The 17358-nt window shown below is 36.3% G+C and overlaps 1 protein-coding gene across 8 annotated transcripts in view; it reads right to left on the bottom strand.

The window, feature by feature from the left end:
- The window catches only part of Ralgapa1 (Ral GTPase activating protein, alpha subunit 1 (catalytic)), a 246379-nt gene that overhangs the window by 227583 nt on the left and 1438 nt on the right, over positions 1-17358 (bottom strand). The gene's annotated exons all lie outside the window — the stretch shown is intronic.

Genomic DNA, 17358 nt, shown 5'->3' with positions numbered 1-17358 from the left:
TAGATCCAGCCAGCTCTGAAAAGCCCCACCTGTGAGCTCCTGAGGTTTTAGGGGGATTACCTAGATATAAACCATAACAATAAGGATCCATTATTAACAAACCATCACTGCAACAATCTTACAGTCTTTCAAGCACAAACAAAATTACATTGAACAGATACATGTAGCAAAAATATTTTACTAAATATTTTTTCATGTACAAATTTTTTAAAGGGGCTGGGGATTTAGCTCAGCAGCACAGCGCTTGCCTGGCAAGCATGAGATCATGAGTTTGATTCCCGGTCCCGGAAAAAAAAAAAAAAAAAAAAAAAAAAAGAAAAACAAACTTTTTTTTAAAAACTGCTTATTAATATCGCATAGGATTTCTGCCATGCATAAGTAAAATATATGATAATAAAAGTATAAAGGGTTGGGAGAGAGAAGATAGTATACTCTTGAAATGTTCTTATACTGTATAAAGGGTATAACATGAAGTGTATAGCTTGTTTGAAAATATATACCATAAAAATACATACACATACTATAAATCACAATGCAATCACAAAAATGAGTAGAGCTAGTAAACTAACGAAGAAGATTCAAAAGTCATAAAACTAAACTAAATTTAGTTTAGTTTACTAAATTTACTAAACTAATCCAAAAGGTAGGGAAAGAACTAAGAACAGACAGGCCACATCTTAATTAAAAGTACCTGCAGTCCCAGGTACTCAGGAGATTATTAGTTCTTTTTAAAGTAAGATTCAACCGTATTCTGGTAATAAGAAACCCTCTATAAAAACACAAATAGACAAATGGGAAACAATATATCCTATAACACTACTTAAAGCAAAAGTGGCTGTATCAATATCAAAATAGACTGCAGGGTAGACTAATACCAAGGATAAAGAAACCATTTCATAATAATAAATAGTAAACTTACCAAAAAGAAATAAGCCAAGTAAGGTATACACCTTGTAATCCCAGTTACTAGGAAGATAACAGGAGGGTTGCTTGAGCCCAGATGTTCAAAGCAACCAGGGCAACTGGCAACATAACAAGGTCCTATCTCAAAAAAATCCTTAATGTTTGGATAGCTGAAAGACATAGGTTCAAAATACAGGCAGCAAACACTGACAGAATTACAAAAGGAAGCCAATGTAGGGCCTGCAGTCCCAGGTACTCAGGAGGCTAAGGGAGGATTAGTTGAATTTATGAGCCTGAGGTCAGCCTTGGTAAGAGCGTGAGATTCTTATCTCTTTAAAAGGTGTAGGGGGATTACAAAATGAAATCAACAAGCCCCAATTAAAGCCAGAAACTTCACATCCTTCTCTTAATAACTGATGAAACAAGCAGAGAGAAATTTAGTAAGGGCATAGAAGACTTGACCACTAGCAATTCATCCCAATATACATCTTCAGAACATTCAACTCACCAATGGTATCATTTATGTTCAAATGGATACAGAACATGTGTCAAGTTAAAACATATTCTGGGCCATCAAACAAATTTCAGTAACTTTTAAAGAATCCAGTCATAAAAAGTATGTTCTGTAACGGAATTATATCAGAAATCAATAACTGAAAGCCAGAAAATCCAGAAGTAACTTAAGCTAAAGAACACACCTGTAAGCAACCCATGGATCAAAGAAGAAATCAAAAGGGAAACAAAGTATTTTGGAAATAATAATAAATGAAAATACAAAATATAGTAATTTGTGTGACACTACTTAGGGGAAAATTGGTCACCAAATGCCTACTAAAGAAAAAAAATCTCAAAATTAGTAACAGTTTACCCTTGAAGAATCTCGGAAAAGAATAAACTAAACTAAAAATAAAGAAAAGATATAAAGATCAAACTGGAAGATAATGATGGAGCAAATTAGAGAAAAATCAGTAAAACCAAAATGATCCTTCTAGAAGATCAAAAGAAATGATAAGGCTCTAACTAAAGTGACCAATAAAAGAAAGACAAATTACCACTATCAAAAATGAGCGGTAACTCATGAATTCTACAGCAATTAAAGGCTAACAACAGGGTATTAAACAGCTTTATGCATACAAATCTTACAACTTAGATGAAATGGAAAAGTTTACTGAAGAACAAACTAGCAGGGCTCACTGAAGAAAAAACAGATATTGAGATCCAGAGAGAAGAGTAAAAACTACCAGATCACAGCCTCTCTAGCACCTGGCATTACGATAGCTAGAAAACATCTACTTACCAAAGAGAAACAGAACTCCGGGGAATCAATGAAGAGCCAACAGGAAAGCTAAAAAATCAGAGAAACAGAAGGCAGAGAAAAGAATGAAGTAGTTGGGAACACTAACTTTGGCTCCTAGGGAAGGAAGAGAACCAGACAAGCACAAGGTTAAACCCAGAGAGGAACCTCAGTAATGGACGATGTGCCGGTAGCGTGGGCCCCAGGACTAAAACCACCGTTACTGCAAGCTGCACCTCAGTGCGAGGGTTTTACCTCCTCACAGCAGGCTAGCTATGGAGAAGAAATCCAAAGCAGCTCTTGCATATCTAGGGGTGGTATATTCAGGAGCCATTGTGAAAGGGCACTTTATTGTTTAAGACTGAGTTGTGCAGGAATCAGAAGTCAAAAAATAATCACACTTCTGGATCACTGGGATCGCCCTACTGCAGTGCTTGGGTGGGAGTCAGCCACAAGAGACAGTGGACAAAAGGAGGGCTAGAAACAGATCGCCTGAGACGTTTCAACAGTGGGGACCTCAGGCTGGGGAGAAACAGTGGTCAGCAGCACTGTGCTCTATGGAGATGAGCCAGGATGGTCACATACAGTTTTCAAAAGGGCTGGGTCTGAAAGCAGTGGGGATCCAGCCCAGTGAATAGCTTGACTCCCCTTGCTGGCAACAGAATTCAGTGGTCTGTTTAATTTCCCCACTCACCAACTTGATTGTGGATAGACTCTGCTTGGGCATTTGCCATATCCACGGCTGTAGAGAGAAAGGAACCTCTGAAGCTCTCAGGAGCCCACAGACCACAACACGAGTGGGGGATAGCAGCAGTTTATGGTGGAGGGAAACACCCATCAACTAAAAGCCTCTGAGTGAATACAGCCCTGAAGCAGACAACATAGCATTGACTAACCCCACCTGGGAAAGTCAGTCAGGACTCAGCATTCACTCAGCAACAGCCCATTAAGTGGTGTGCACACACAACAGTCTGCACCTGCAACTCACTATCCCTTCCCTATATCTGGTGGATTCCAACATTACGATCCTGGAAAGAAACTACCCACCCAAACACCCTGATGTGAAGGAATTTTTTGGATTAATTTTTCTTTAAGGGTTTCTTTTTCTTTTTTAATTGTACATTTTGTATCTTATTTACTCTTTCAGCTTCTCATGCTAGGCAGACAATATGTTTATACATGTGAGTGATTTCTTTCACTTGTGAGTATGGTCTCAAGTTACACACATTTACCTATAAAAGTCTCAAGTTTATCCTTCTTTACGGCTGAATATGGGTTTTTTTTGTTTGTTTGTTTGTTTTTTTTTTTGGTTTTTCTCCGGTACCGGGAACTGAACTCACGACCTTGCGCTTGCCAGGCAGGCGCTTTTGCCGATGAGCTAAATCCCCAGCCCCTGAATATGGGTTTTTTAAAGGGTTTTTTTCTCTTTACTTTCATTTGTTTTGTTACTTTTACCAAATTCTATTTACATTTTTATCTCCCTTTTTCTCCTTTCTCTTCTCACCTTCCTTTTCCTTTTTAATTTTGACTTCCTCCATTTTCCTTTCTCTGCTCCTCAATTATTTACTGTTACTTTTAATATTTGTTTTTAGCCTTTTACTTTACTCTTTACTATTATTTTCTATTACTGATGGTGGTATAGCTTCTGCTTTTAATTGGTTTGTCTTTGTGCAGTCATCATTACTGTGGTTTGTCACTCTCTGAGGGCTGGGGAATCAAACCCTCTAAGGAAGACTAGACTAAGAAAACCTTCAAATAAAAGTAGAAGAGAAATACATGCTAACAAATGCACAAATCTCAGTGTAGAGACACAGAAGTATGAAAAAACAAGACACTATGATTCCTCAAATATCCATAAATTGGCAGTAACTTAATGCAAAGCTATCAAAGTATATGAAACAATCAAAGAATTCAAAAGACTGATTTCTAAAATAATGAATGACTTTAAAGAGAACAGAAATAAACGTATGAGTGAGTTAAGGAAGACAATGCAGAATAGGAAAGAAAACTCAACAAAGAGATTCTTAAGAACTAAACATCTTGGAAATGAAAAGTGCAGTAAGTCAAATAAAAAAACCAAATTCAGTGGAAAGCCTCAAGGTAGGATCAAAAAGATGGAATTTCAGGGCTTGAAGATAGGGTTGAAGAATCATTATACATAGACACTAATTTTACAAAGCACCAAAAAATTATGAACAAAGACCAAACTTATGAATTGTTGGTATAGAAGAGGGTATCAAGGTTCAGACTAATTGCACAGAAAATCAAATAAGATAATAACAGGAAATGTCCTAAATCTTGGGAAAAATACAGACATTCATGTATAGGAGGCATTTAGAATCCCAAATACACTTGCCCAGAAATGAACCTCCCATGTCACATTATAGTTAAAATGGCAAGAGTACAAAATTAATAAAGAATATTGAAAGCTGCAACAGAAAAATGTCAAGCCACTTATAGGCAAACCCATTACTGGCAGAGATGTCTCCAGCAGGGTATAGAATGATGTATTTAAAGCTCTGAAAGAAATAATCACCAACCTAGACTGCTATATCCAGCAAGGTATCCTTCAAAATTAAAAGAAAAGTAAAGACTTTCCAAGATAAGGATAAGCTAAAGAAATTCATGACCACTAAGTCAGCCCTGCAGAAGATGTTTGATAAGATACTGAGAATTAGCAAAGAGTCAAACACTAGAAAAGCAACAAAATGATAGGAATTAGTAAGTACATACCTTTCTACAATAACTCAAAATGTAAATAGTCTTAGCTGGGTATGGTGGGACATGCCTATAATCTCAGCACTTGGGAGGCTGAAGCAGGAGAACTGCTGCAAGTTTGAGACCAGTCTGGGATACACCGTGAGTTCCAGGCCAGCCTGAACTACACAGTGAAACCTTGTGTCAAAATAAATAAATATATAAATGGCCTTAATTCTCCAATTAAAAGACAGGCTAGCAGACTGGATTAAAAAACAAGACTCAAGTCTGCTGTCTGCAAGAAATATACCTCACTAGCAAAGATATACACTGACTGGAAGTGGAAGGACAGAATATCACCCCACCCAAACAAAATGTGAAAGCAAGTAGGAGTAGGTATACTGACATGTGACACAGCTGACTTCAAGATAAAATCAGTTAAATGAGACAAAGAAGGCCTGTTTCTATTGGTAAAGGGAATAATCCACCAAGAAGATTCAACATTTGTAAATACATATGCACTGAACATCAGTACACCCAATTTCATAAAACAACTCTACTTGACATAATAAGACACATAGGTCTCAATACAATAATACTGGGTAACTCTTGATACCCACTTTCACCAATAGGCAGATAAATAAACATATGAAGTAAACTACACCATGGATCAAATAGACTTAACAGATTTCCGCAGAACATCCCTTCCAACAATTATAGAATAAACATTTTTATCAGCAGTCCATGGAATGTTCTCCAAATAGATCATTTTAGGCTATAACACAAGCTTTAACAAATATCTATCTATCTACCTAAAAATAAGTCCTTGCATTTTGTCCAAATCATAATGGAATGAAACTAGAAATCAACAGACAGAAACTATGAGAACCATACAAACACATGAAAACTGAACAATTCAGTTTTGGACAACCAGTGGTTCACTGATGAAATCAGGCTGGAAATTCTAAAATTTTCAGAATTGTTCAGATATGGTGACACATGCCTGTAATCCCAGTACTCTGGAAACCTGAGACAAGACAATCACAAGTTCAAGGCCAGCCTAGGAAACTTAGTGAAACCCTGCCTCAAAATAAAAAATAAAAGCTAAAAAAGGACCCTTACTTGCTTTCCTACCTTTTGTCTGCCATAAACTGTTTCTCCTCTGCAATGCCTGTTTACCATGCTACTCTGCCTTGGAGCCAGCCAATTATATACTGAAACCTCTACAAACTGTGAACAAAATAAATCTTTCTCCCTTTAACTTTAACTTTAACTAACTCCCTTTAACTGTAACTAACTCCCTTTAACTAAAATGTTGGGCATTTTGTCTCAGCAACAAGAGAAAAGTAACTAAGGCCCAAGTATATCCAAAGGAAATAAAATCAGTAAAAATTAAGAGGAGGAAATACTTGTACATTGTTGGATGGAATGTAACTTAATGTAGCCATTATACAAAATAGCTGTCCATCAATGGAATATTAAGAAACAAAACAATGAAACATGGATCAATACAAAACAATAAAATTGTCATTTTTTAGCAACACAAATGGAATTAGAGGACATTACAGTAAATGAAGTTAGCCAGGCAAAGAAAAACAAGTATCACATTCTCATCTATATGTGGAAGCTTTAAAAAGTTGATTTCATTGAAATAGGGTAAAATACTATCTATTATTATCTCTGACGGACAGAGAAGCTAGAAAAGGGTTAGTTAATCGGTACCAAAATACAGTTAGAAGAAATAATTCCAGTGTACAGCACAGTAGGGTGACTTTAGTTTACAACAATTTATTATGTATTTTATGAAGAACTAGAAATGAGTTTGAGGAAACTAACATAAAATAATGATAAATATTTAAAGATATGAAAGTTTTAACCATACTGATTTGATCATTACACATCTGATACATGTATACAATTATTATACTTCACCTTGTCTTAGTTGTTTTCTCATCTCTCACACACAATACCTAACACCTTCAATTTAAAAAGGTTTATTTTGTCTCATGTTTACAGACCATGGTAGGCTGGCTCCAAGGCAGAAAATACCACGTAGAGGAAAGCTTTTCGTGGCATAGAAGGGGAGAGAAAAAGAGATGAGCCAGGAAGAGATATTTGTATTTCCAGGTCACACTCCCAGTGCTTCTAAGCAGGCCCTACCTCCTAACACCTTTATAATTCATCGATCTTTCAAAAGCCTTACCTAGGAGTGCATGAGGCCCTTGGGAGACATCTAGATCTAATCTGTAACATTCCTTTCCTGCCTACCAAAACACTAATGTGAGGGGTTGGGGATTTAGCTCAGCAGCACAGTGACTGCCTGGCAAGTGTGAGGTTGTGAGTTTGATCCCTGGTATGGGGGGGGGTGTAGTTCAAAAGCCTCATGTGTACTTCTTTATGTAAACTACATTTAATTCATTGGTACGAGTCACCAAAGTCTCAACAGTTCCAGCACTGATGAAAAGTCCAAGTCTAAAGTCTCCTCTGAGACTCACGGCAAACTCAGTTGTAAGGCCCTGTAAAATAAAAAAGAAAATTAAACACTGCTGGGCTCCATGGAACTTGTTTCTCTCAACATCCATGTAAACTAAGAATATTCTAATTTCTGCCTTCTCAGGTATACTTCCATTATATTGTGCTTATAGTATTTTTAATATACATTTTGTATTTGCCAAAAAAAAGAGCTAAAAAACGGCTGGGGATGTAGCTCAACTACAATCAAATGGAAATACAATGTACCAGAATTTCTGGGATAAATAAAGGCAGTTAATAGAGGGAAGTTTATAGCTATGAGTGCCTACATCAAAAACTGAAAAAGATCTCACATAAATAACAAGGTCTTCAAAAAACAAGAATAAACCAAAACTAAGTCCAACAGAAGAAAAGAATTATTAAAGATCAGAGCTAAAATTAATGAGACAAAAAGAACAACACATTAATCAATGAAACAAAGAGTTTGTTCTTTGAAAAGATAAATTCTTAGTCAAACTAAACAAAAGGAAAAGAAGACCCAAATCAACTCAATTAGAGACATAAAAAGATGTTACACCAGACACCACAGAAATCCAGAGGATTATTAGGGACTATTTTAAACATTTACATTCTAAAAAACTGGAAAATGTAGAAAAAGTAAATAAATTCCTAGACCCAAATGACCTGCCAAAACTGAATCAAGAGGATATAAACAATCTAAACAGATTAATAACAAGTAATCAGACTTGAAACAGTAATAAAAAAGTATCCCAACAAATAAAAGCCCAGGACCAGACAGGGTCATGGCTGAACTTTACCAGTCCTTTATAGAAGAAATAGCATCAATGTTCCTCAAACTCTTCCATAAAATGAAGAAAAGCAATACTTCCAAACTCACTGTATAATGTCAGTATGACCCTGATACCAAGCCAGAGAAAGATCCCCAAGATATAAAACTATAGACCAATATCCTTGATGAACATAATGCAAAAGGCCTTAATAATGTACTTAAAAACAAATTTCAACACCACATTAAAAAGATCATACACCATGAATGAGTTTCATGTCAGGGATGCAGGTATGCAGGTATGGTTCAACATATATAAATCAATAAATGTTGTAAACCCATAAAGAGACTTGAGAATAAAAATCACATGATCATTTCAAATAATGCAGAAAGAGCCTTCAACAAAATTCTGTATCTATTCATGATAAAAGCCCTGAAGGAGCTAGATATTGAGGGAGCATATCTCCATATAGTAAAGGCCATATATGACAAACCAACAGTCAACATCATTCTGAATGGGGAAAAACTGAAAGCACTTCCTCCAAAATCAGGAATAAGGGCAAGGAAGTCCATTCTTACCATCCCTATTCAATACAGTACTTGAAAACTTAGCTAGAGGAATTAGGCAATAGAAAAAAATAACAGTAAGTCAAATTATCCTTATTTGCAGACATATGGTCCCATATAGAGAAGATCCTAGACTATTAGATCAAGTGACTTCTAGAGCTGATAAACAAATTCAGCAAAGTAGAAGTATATAAAATCAACACTAAAAAGATGAACAGCTTTTCTGTACACCAACAATGGACTAGCTGAGAAAGAAGAGGAAAACAATTCTATTCACAATAGGAAAACAATTCCATTCCAATTCAAAATAAAATTAAATACCTAGGAATCAGTATAACAAAGGAGGTAAAATACCTCTATAATGAAAATTTCAGAAGGAATTGAAGATGTCACTACAAGATGAAAAGACTCCTCCATGTTCACAAACTGACACAAAAGTTAACATGGCTACATTACTAAAAATGATCTACAGATTCAAAGCAGTCCCTGTAAAAATTTCAATGACATTCTTCACAGAACTAGAAACAATCCTAAAATTAATATGGAAACATAAAAGATCCAGAATAGCCAAGCAATTTTTTGGGGGTGGGCAGGGTACTGGGAATCGGAATCTAAGTCAGGACCTTGTGCTTGCCAGGCAGGTGCTGCACCACTGACCACAAAAGAAAGAAAAAAGAAAGAAGAGAAGAGAAGAGCAAAGGGGGAGGCATCAAATACCCCATTATTTCAAATTATACTGCAAAGCATTAGTAACAAAAACAGCATGGTACTGGTATAAAAAATAGACAAGCCCATGCAACTACAACCATCTGATTCTGAACAAGAAGCCAAAAACATACAAAGGAAAAAAGAAAACCTCTTTAACAAATCATTTGGGGAGAAATGGAGATCCACTTGTAGAAGACCAAAACCAGATTCCTACCTCTCACTCTGTATAAAAATCAATTCAAAATGGATCAAAGGTCTAGGTATAAGGAAACTTTGAAGATGATAAAAGAAAACACAGAGGAAACACTTAAAGCCATAGACACAGGCAAAGACTTCCTGGATAAGATTCCAGTAGCAAAGGAAATAATAGCAAGAAACAACAAATAGGACTACATCAGATTTAAAAGTTTTTGGGGCAAGGGATACTATACTACACTGAGCTATAGCTCAGTGGCACAGCACCTGCCTGGCAAGCACAAGATCCTGAGTTTGATTCTGGGTACAAAAAAAAAAAAGTTTCTGAACAGCAAGGGAAACAACCAGAATAAACAGCCTATAGAATGGGAGAAAACCTTTGCCAGCTACCCTTCTAACAGAGAATTAATACTTAGAATATATAAAGAACTCATTTGGTTCCCAGTAACACAAAAGAAAAAAAAATGTTAGAGTATATAAAAACCTCAAAAAAATTACCCCCCCAATCAAATAGTCCAATCAATAAATGGGCAAATGAATTGAATAGACACTTCTCAAAAGAAGTACAAATGGCCAATGAGTATATGACAAAATATTCAACATCTTTAGCCATTAGGGAAATGAAAATCAAAACTACATTAAGATTCCATTTCAATCTTGTCAGAATGGCTAACAAGAATACAAAAAACAATACTGTGAAAGAGTCAGCTACTGTAGAAATTAGTATGGAGGTTCCTCAAGAAACTAAAAATAGGCTACCATTTAACTCAGCTATACCAATTCATCTGAAGAAATAAAAGTTAGCATACCACACAACGATACCTGCATACTCATGGTTTTTTTTGTGGCACAATTCACAATAGCCAGGATGTGGAACCAGCCTAGGTGCCCATCAACAGAGGAATGAGTGGATAAAGAAAACATGGTACTGGGGATATAGCTTAGTGTCATGCTACCTGCCTGGCAAGTGAGGTACTGAGTTCAATTTCTGATTCCCCCCACAAAAAAAATGGTATGCATTATTCAGCTGTAAAAAAGAACAAAATTTTGTCATTTGCAAGAAAATGGATAGGTCTAGAGATCACCATGTAGGGCAAAATAAGCCAGATTCAGAAAGACAAAAGTGCATGTTCTAATAAGTGGAATCTAAAAAAGATGACATGAAAGTAGAAGGGAAATTATTATTAGCCAAGGGGAAAGGAATAGGTCAGGCATGATGGCGTATGAAGCACGAGGATCGCTGTAAGTTCGAGGCCTGCTTGAGCTAGATAATGAGTTCAAGGCCAGCCTGGACTATGCAGCACTACCCTGTCTCAAAAACAAAACAAAAGAAAGGGAATGAGAGGGACAGGGAAGAGGTTTAAGAGAGGATAATACAGGGAATACATCTGATTAAAAAAATATATCCATTGAAACAAAGTATTTATAAAATTAATAGGCACTAGTAAGAGTTCTATGTCAAAACTTTCAGAAAATTGAAAAGGTTAGAAAAACTGCCCACTTGTGTTATAAGGACAGCATTACCTGGTATCAAAATAAAAACATTACAAGAAAACAAAGATACAGACTAATACCCCTCATGAATATAAAAAATCATAAAATTTCAGCATTTCAAATCTACCAGTATATAAAAAAGACAATATATCAACTTCAGCTTAATACCAGGAAATAAAATTGACTTTTAAAACTCAGTAAAAGAACAGGGAAATAGCTCAGTGGTAGACAGCTTGCCTAGCATGCACAAGGTATATTGGTTAGGTATCAGCCCTGAAAAAGTAAGGTCACTGTATATAATCTATCACATAAACAAATGAAAAAACAAAAACAAAACACTGTTCAACCCAACAGAAACAGCCATTTTACAATTCCAACATCCATTCCTGATGACACTCAGCAAAGTAGGAACAAAATAAAAATTTCTCAACCTGATAAAGAGTATCTATCTATAAAAACCTCAATTTAACATTATACTGCATCATAAAAGCCAACTGCTTGACCCCTAAGATTGAGAACAGGATACTCTCATCATTTATATTCTACACTATATAAGAAATAAGGGAAGAGAAGGAAATAAAAAGCATCCAGATTTGTAGACAACATTCTCCAAGTGGAAAAAAAAAAAAAAATCCAGTGAAATCCATAAGAAACAGTAGTAACAGTTTAACAAGGTTGCAAAGCCCAGTGTAGTGGTGCACACCTGTAATCCCAGCATTTAGGAGGCTGAGGCAGGAGGATCACTGTGAATTCGAATTCAAAGCCAGCCTGAACTGCGTAGTGAGACTCCCTCTCAAATTGCCACCAACAAAACAAAACAACAAAAAAACAATGTTGCAAGATACAAACTTAACAGATGAAACTCAATTGTATTTGCCCATACTAGCTACAAAAAAAATCTCATTTTACAAGAGCTTCAAAAGTAGCTGCCAGGAATGGTAGCATATGCCTGTAATCCCAATTGCTCAAGGGGTTGAGGCAAGGAGATCACAAATTTGAGGCCAGGAAAAAAAAAAAGGTAAAAGCAGAAAATATATTTCAGGGTAAATCTGATAAAAGCAACAAAAGATGTGTAAGACTTATATACTGAAAACTACAAAACACACATTGGAGAAACTAAAGAAGTCCTAAATAAATGGAGAACCACATTTTGTTCGTAAGTCAGGTCATTCCACTGTCAATTCTTCCTAGACTGACGTACAGATTTGACACAATCCCAGTAAAAAATCTCAGCAGAGTTTTGTTTAGAAAATAACAAGCTAATCTCAAACACACAAGGAAATGAAAAGTACTTGGCACTGCAAAACACAAAAAATAAAAATGAAAAAAAGAAAAACACTTCTGAAAATGAAGAACAAAGGATGGAGGAACGTCAAAATAATGACTGTACTGGCACCAGAACAGATAAACAGATTGCTGACACAAAATACTGAGTTCAGAAATATGCCCAAACATACTTAGACAGCCACTTTTTAGCAAAACTGCAGAGGCCACTGAATAAAATCGTCTTTTTTCAACAAATGATGCTAGAACAAGTGAATATCCACATGCAAAATACATACATACATACATACATACATACATGAATACATAAATTTCGCTTCATACCACATTTATGAAGTAAACTCAAGATGAATTATTGCCTAAAGACCCTAAAACTATAAAACTTTCAGAAAGCTGGGCACTGTGGCATATACCTTTAATTCCAGTACTTGGGAGGAAGGAAGCTGGAGAGTTCAAGTCCCACCTAGGCAACTTTGTAAGACACTGCCTCAAAATAATAAAAAAGACCAGGGATATAGCTCAATGTGAAAGTGCTGGGATGAATTGCTAATACTGGTAAGAAAGAAAAAGGAAGACAGAACAGAAGAGAGAATGAACAAAAATCTCTGTGACCTTCAGTTAGGCAAAGGTATTTGAAAATACCCATCAAAAAAGTACTATTGAAAAAAAGTTAATATGTGGACTTAACTAAAACGAAGTACTATATTTCTATTTCTTCAATGAAAATGTTAAGACAATAACATGATCCAAAATAAACCATTCCTTTTTCTAAGTTGAAAAAAAATGTTAAGAAAGTGAAAACACATCTCAAGGTGGGAAAAAAATCTTTGTAAATCAGACACAGGATAAAATACTGATATCCAGGGACTGGGAATGTAGCTTGGTGGTACAGCACTTGCCTAGAATGTGTGAGGCCCTGGCTTTTATTCCCAGCACTGTTAAAGCAAACAAAAATTTATATCCAAAATATGAAAAGAACTTTCAAAACTGAGTAAGAAAGCAAACACAACTCAAAAACAGGAAAGACATTTGAATAGAAACTTCATCAAAGAAGCTACACAAAGGCAAATAAGTACATGGAAAGATACTCAGCATTACTAGACATCAAGAAAATACTAATTATAACTAGTACATTACAGTAGCTGAAATTAAGAAGAGTATCCATACACAGTGGTGCTGGTGCCTATATGGAGGAACTGGACCTCTCACTGCTGTTGAGAATACAGAATTGTAAAAAAACAATTTGGTTATTTCTTAAAAAGTTAAATATACCACTGTCATTATCATCCAGCCATCCTACTTCTAGATATGTATTTATCCAAGAGAAAAGCAAGAATATGTTTATACAAGTACTTTTCAGAAGCTTTACTTGTAACCATCCAAAACAATCCACGTGTCATTCACCAGGTGAACAGAAAAACCGTGGTACACCCATATAACAGAACACTAGTTGGCAATAAAAAACAGTGAATTGACATACGACACCAAAATAAAGATTAATTTCAAAATAATGAGGCTGAGCTAAAGAAACACCGAGACTGTCCTGTATAGTTCCATTTATATAAAATGCTAAGCAATGCAAACTAATTTAGTGGTTACACTAGAAGTGGGAGGAAGGAATAAGAGGGGCGTGTGGAAACTTTACAAAGTTGTAGCTACCTTCATCATCTTGCTTATTTGGCTATGTTTATCTTTTTTTTTTCTGCAATGTGGTGCTGAGGTTCAAACCCAGGGCCTTGTGCATGCTAGGGTACCTGTTTTGGCACGAAGATACATGCTCAGATGTTGGCTATGTTTATCCAGAATGTCTGGATGAATTTAATCTTGACTGTTATGATGGTTTCAAGAGATATACCTCTGTCAAAGTACTGTATCATATGCTTTAAATATGTGCAATTTTGTTGTACACTAATTATATCTCAACAAAGCTGTTAGAATGATTCAACAATATTCTATTTTTAGCCAAATACACACTCATCGTTTTATTTTTAAATCAAGAGAACCGAAATTGTTAGCGTGCCACTTTAAGGTAGAAGCAAACTAAAACTGAGTCAATATGCACTATATGCCAAGCACTGTTAGTCATTTCACATGTACTAATTTACTGCCATCATTTGAAAGTTTTTAGTTGTAAAACAGAAGGGAGAGAGTAAAAAGGATACACGAGACAAGGCTTTTCTTTTTTAAAGAAAACTAACTTCTGGTTCCTACAAACCAAGCATACACACATACATACAAACACATACACACACTAACAATCATAGCAGATTTAAATCTAAATTCTTCAGAGTCAATTCCTATGACTAATGGGAATTGTTCTGTAGAGGGAACACATGCCAGGTAAAAGTTTACACTGGACATTTAAGTTATGACTATGTTCTTATACATTTGGATGTATTGAATTCTCCTATAAATACCCTAACTAATGGCAATCTTGTTTGGCCCAGTACAGTGCAGATTGAGCAAACAAAAATAAAAATCCTAGCCATACATGGTGGTACTTGTTACCTGCGTCCCAGCACTCAAGATGCTGAGGCAACTGCTTCAGGCCAGCCTTGGGTATATAACACAACTCTTCCTCGAAAAATAAAATAAAATAAAATAAAAATTCTATGAAAGCCAGGTGTAGTGGTGCATGCCTATAACCCTAGTACTCTGCATGCTGAGGCAGGAGGATCTTGGAATTCAAGGCCAGCCTACATACAAAGACTCTGTCTCAAAAAAAACCAAAACTATGATGAATGTTAGTATGTATATCTAAAATGTAAAAAATTACTTTTTTTTTTTGACAGGGTCTCACTGTGTAGTTCAGGCTGGCCTTAAGTTCACTATATAGCCCAAGCTGGCCTTGAACTCACAGCAATCCTCCTACCTCAGCCTCCTGAGTGCTGGGATTACAGATGTGGGCCACCGTGACCAGCTGAATAAAATTAATTTTACAAAACAAACAGACAAAAGTTCTATGTTACTGACAATACTCAATTACTCTGCAAACTAGTCTGTGATTATCTTATTTAAAAACTTCACCTACTTCCAATTAAAAGTGGCTCTTTCATCTGTAAAATGAGACACCCGACTGGTAGATAGAATAGTTTATCCAATTTAATTAACATGCATTTGGAGGTCCATCTTTTGCCTTGCATTTTGACAGGTTTCAAAACCTCAACATCACTGCCCACTAGGGATAGAATATTGTTGTGATTATTCTGTGTACTACAAAATGTTTAGCAACACTAGCATACCAGATGCAGGTGGCACCTCCCCACAGTTGTGAAATAGTATCTTTAGGCAGCAACTGCCAATTGCCAATTGTCTCCTAGTGGGTAAAATGCAGATTGAGAACTGTTTTAGTGTGGTCTATTTGTATGACTTCCTCCACTCACAGGGCCAGGAGTTTCAAAGCAGAATGCTCATAATTTCAAAGTTCTTCAAGATATTAAAATGTAAATGTTTATGCTCTTGACCTCCCCCCAGTATATATTCCATTTAAAAGTTACTAAAAAAGCAAAAAAAAAACTTTGCCTTTTCTTTTTAAAAAATTATTTTCGAACCAAAGAAGTTCGGCTCTACAAAATATCTGACTAGTGCTAACACCTCTTAATGCAGAGTATGTCTCCCAAATGGAAAAAGTAACTTCTATACTAAAGATGTATACTAAACCATTTCTTAATTATACTGTAATAAAGAACTACAGTACTTAATTAGGAAGTCTCAATGCTCTGTTAAACTCAACTACATAGCTTTGCATTTACCCAACCTACACTTGTCCCAAACAAGTATCAAGTTCCATTAAGCGTCCAATTTCAAACTGTCACTATCTGTGATACAGCGTCTACATTTACATGCTGCCTTTCTATGTCTCATTCTCTTGGCCAAATCTTTTCTTCAATGACTTAACTCTCAAGTGGAGATTAGCTGTCATAAACGTAGGAAGAGTCAAAACAACTTGGAGACAAAATATGGACTACATTTCTGACTCAGCCATCTCGTAACTAGATGACCACTTAACTTTCCAAAACCAGCTTTCTCCTTTGTGAAAACTAGGCAATAACAGTACCAATGCCCCTGGAGTTGAGTGATAATAATATCTATACCCCTGGTAATAGGAGCAAATGGCAGAGTACAGTGTAAAGGAACACGCACCTCACACACAGTACTTATTTATATCACTAAATAAGTCACTTTATAAAACAAACCCTTATTAGGAAGACAACTTGAGGTCAACTGAACTAAAACTCAGGTACTTGGGCTCTAAAGTCCGTTATGCTATTAATTCTATGTCGATTCACGCAGACTAACTTTCCTTTCACCTCAAACTTCTTCATCAAAAAAAAAAAAAAAAAAAATCAAAGTAACAACCACAGGTTCCATATAAATTAAAGGTTCATTGAAATTATATCCAAAACTCAAAAGCGCCGTTTGGCTTGTCAACAAAACAGAAGTTGAGGACAGCAGACTGTAAGAAAATTATAATTAAGTAGAAGGAGAATTCCCTACAGTTCTCAACAAGCAAAAGATGCAATAAAGTAGCTTGATTTCTACACCTAGTAGTTTTCCCTCGCAACGCCGGCAGTGATGAACACGGTGCATTAACAGAAGGGCGGGGCCCTTTCCCACAAGCTTCGGGAACCACCCACTTCCCAAGGAGGTGTAACAGCTTCCTCCTCGCCCTCATCCGCCAGGAAACTTCAAAGATTAGGCATTATATTGTCTGAAGAGAGAATTTTTTCTTTTCCCTTGGGTGGACACGGCCGTAGCGATCTGGCAAACAAACCTCCTGCAACACCATCACTCACACACACAGTCGCCCTGAAGTCTTTAAGATCTAAGTTCTTGGCGCAATGCTAATTTTTAAAAACGAGCTCCAACCACGGACTCGGAGCGAGCTCGGTGGCGCTCAGGCTCTCCGCCCTCCAGCGCCCGCGCCGAGGCGGCGCTCGCCCCCGGCCCCGCAGCG

Source organism: Chinchilla lanigera, unplaced genomic scaffold (genome assembly GCF_000276665.1).
Source record: "Chinchilla lanigera isolate Chin_1 unplaced genomic scaffold, ChiLan1.0 scaffold00008, whole genome shotgun sequence".
Taxonomy (NCBI): Eukaryota; Metazoa; Chordata; class Mammalia; order Rodentia; family Chinchillidae; genus Chinchilla; species Chinchilla lanigera.
Note: the sequence above shows the minus strand (reverse complement) of the source record. Positions and strands in the feature narration are given on the sequence as shown.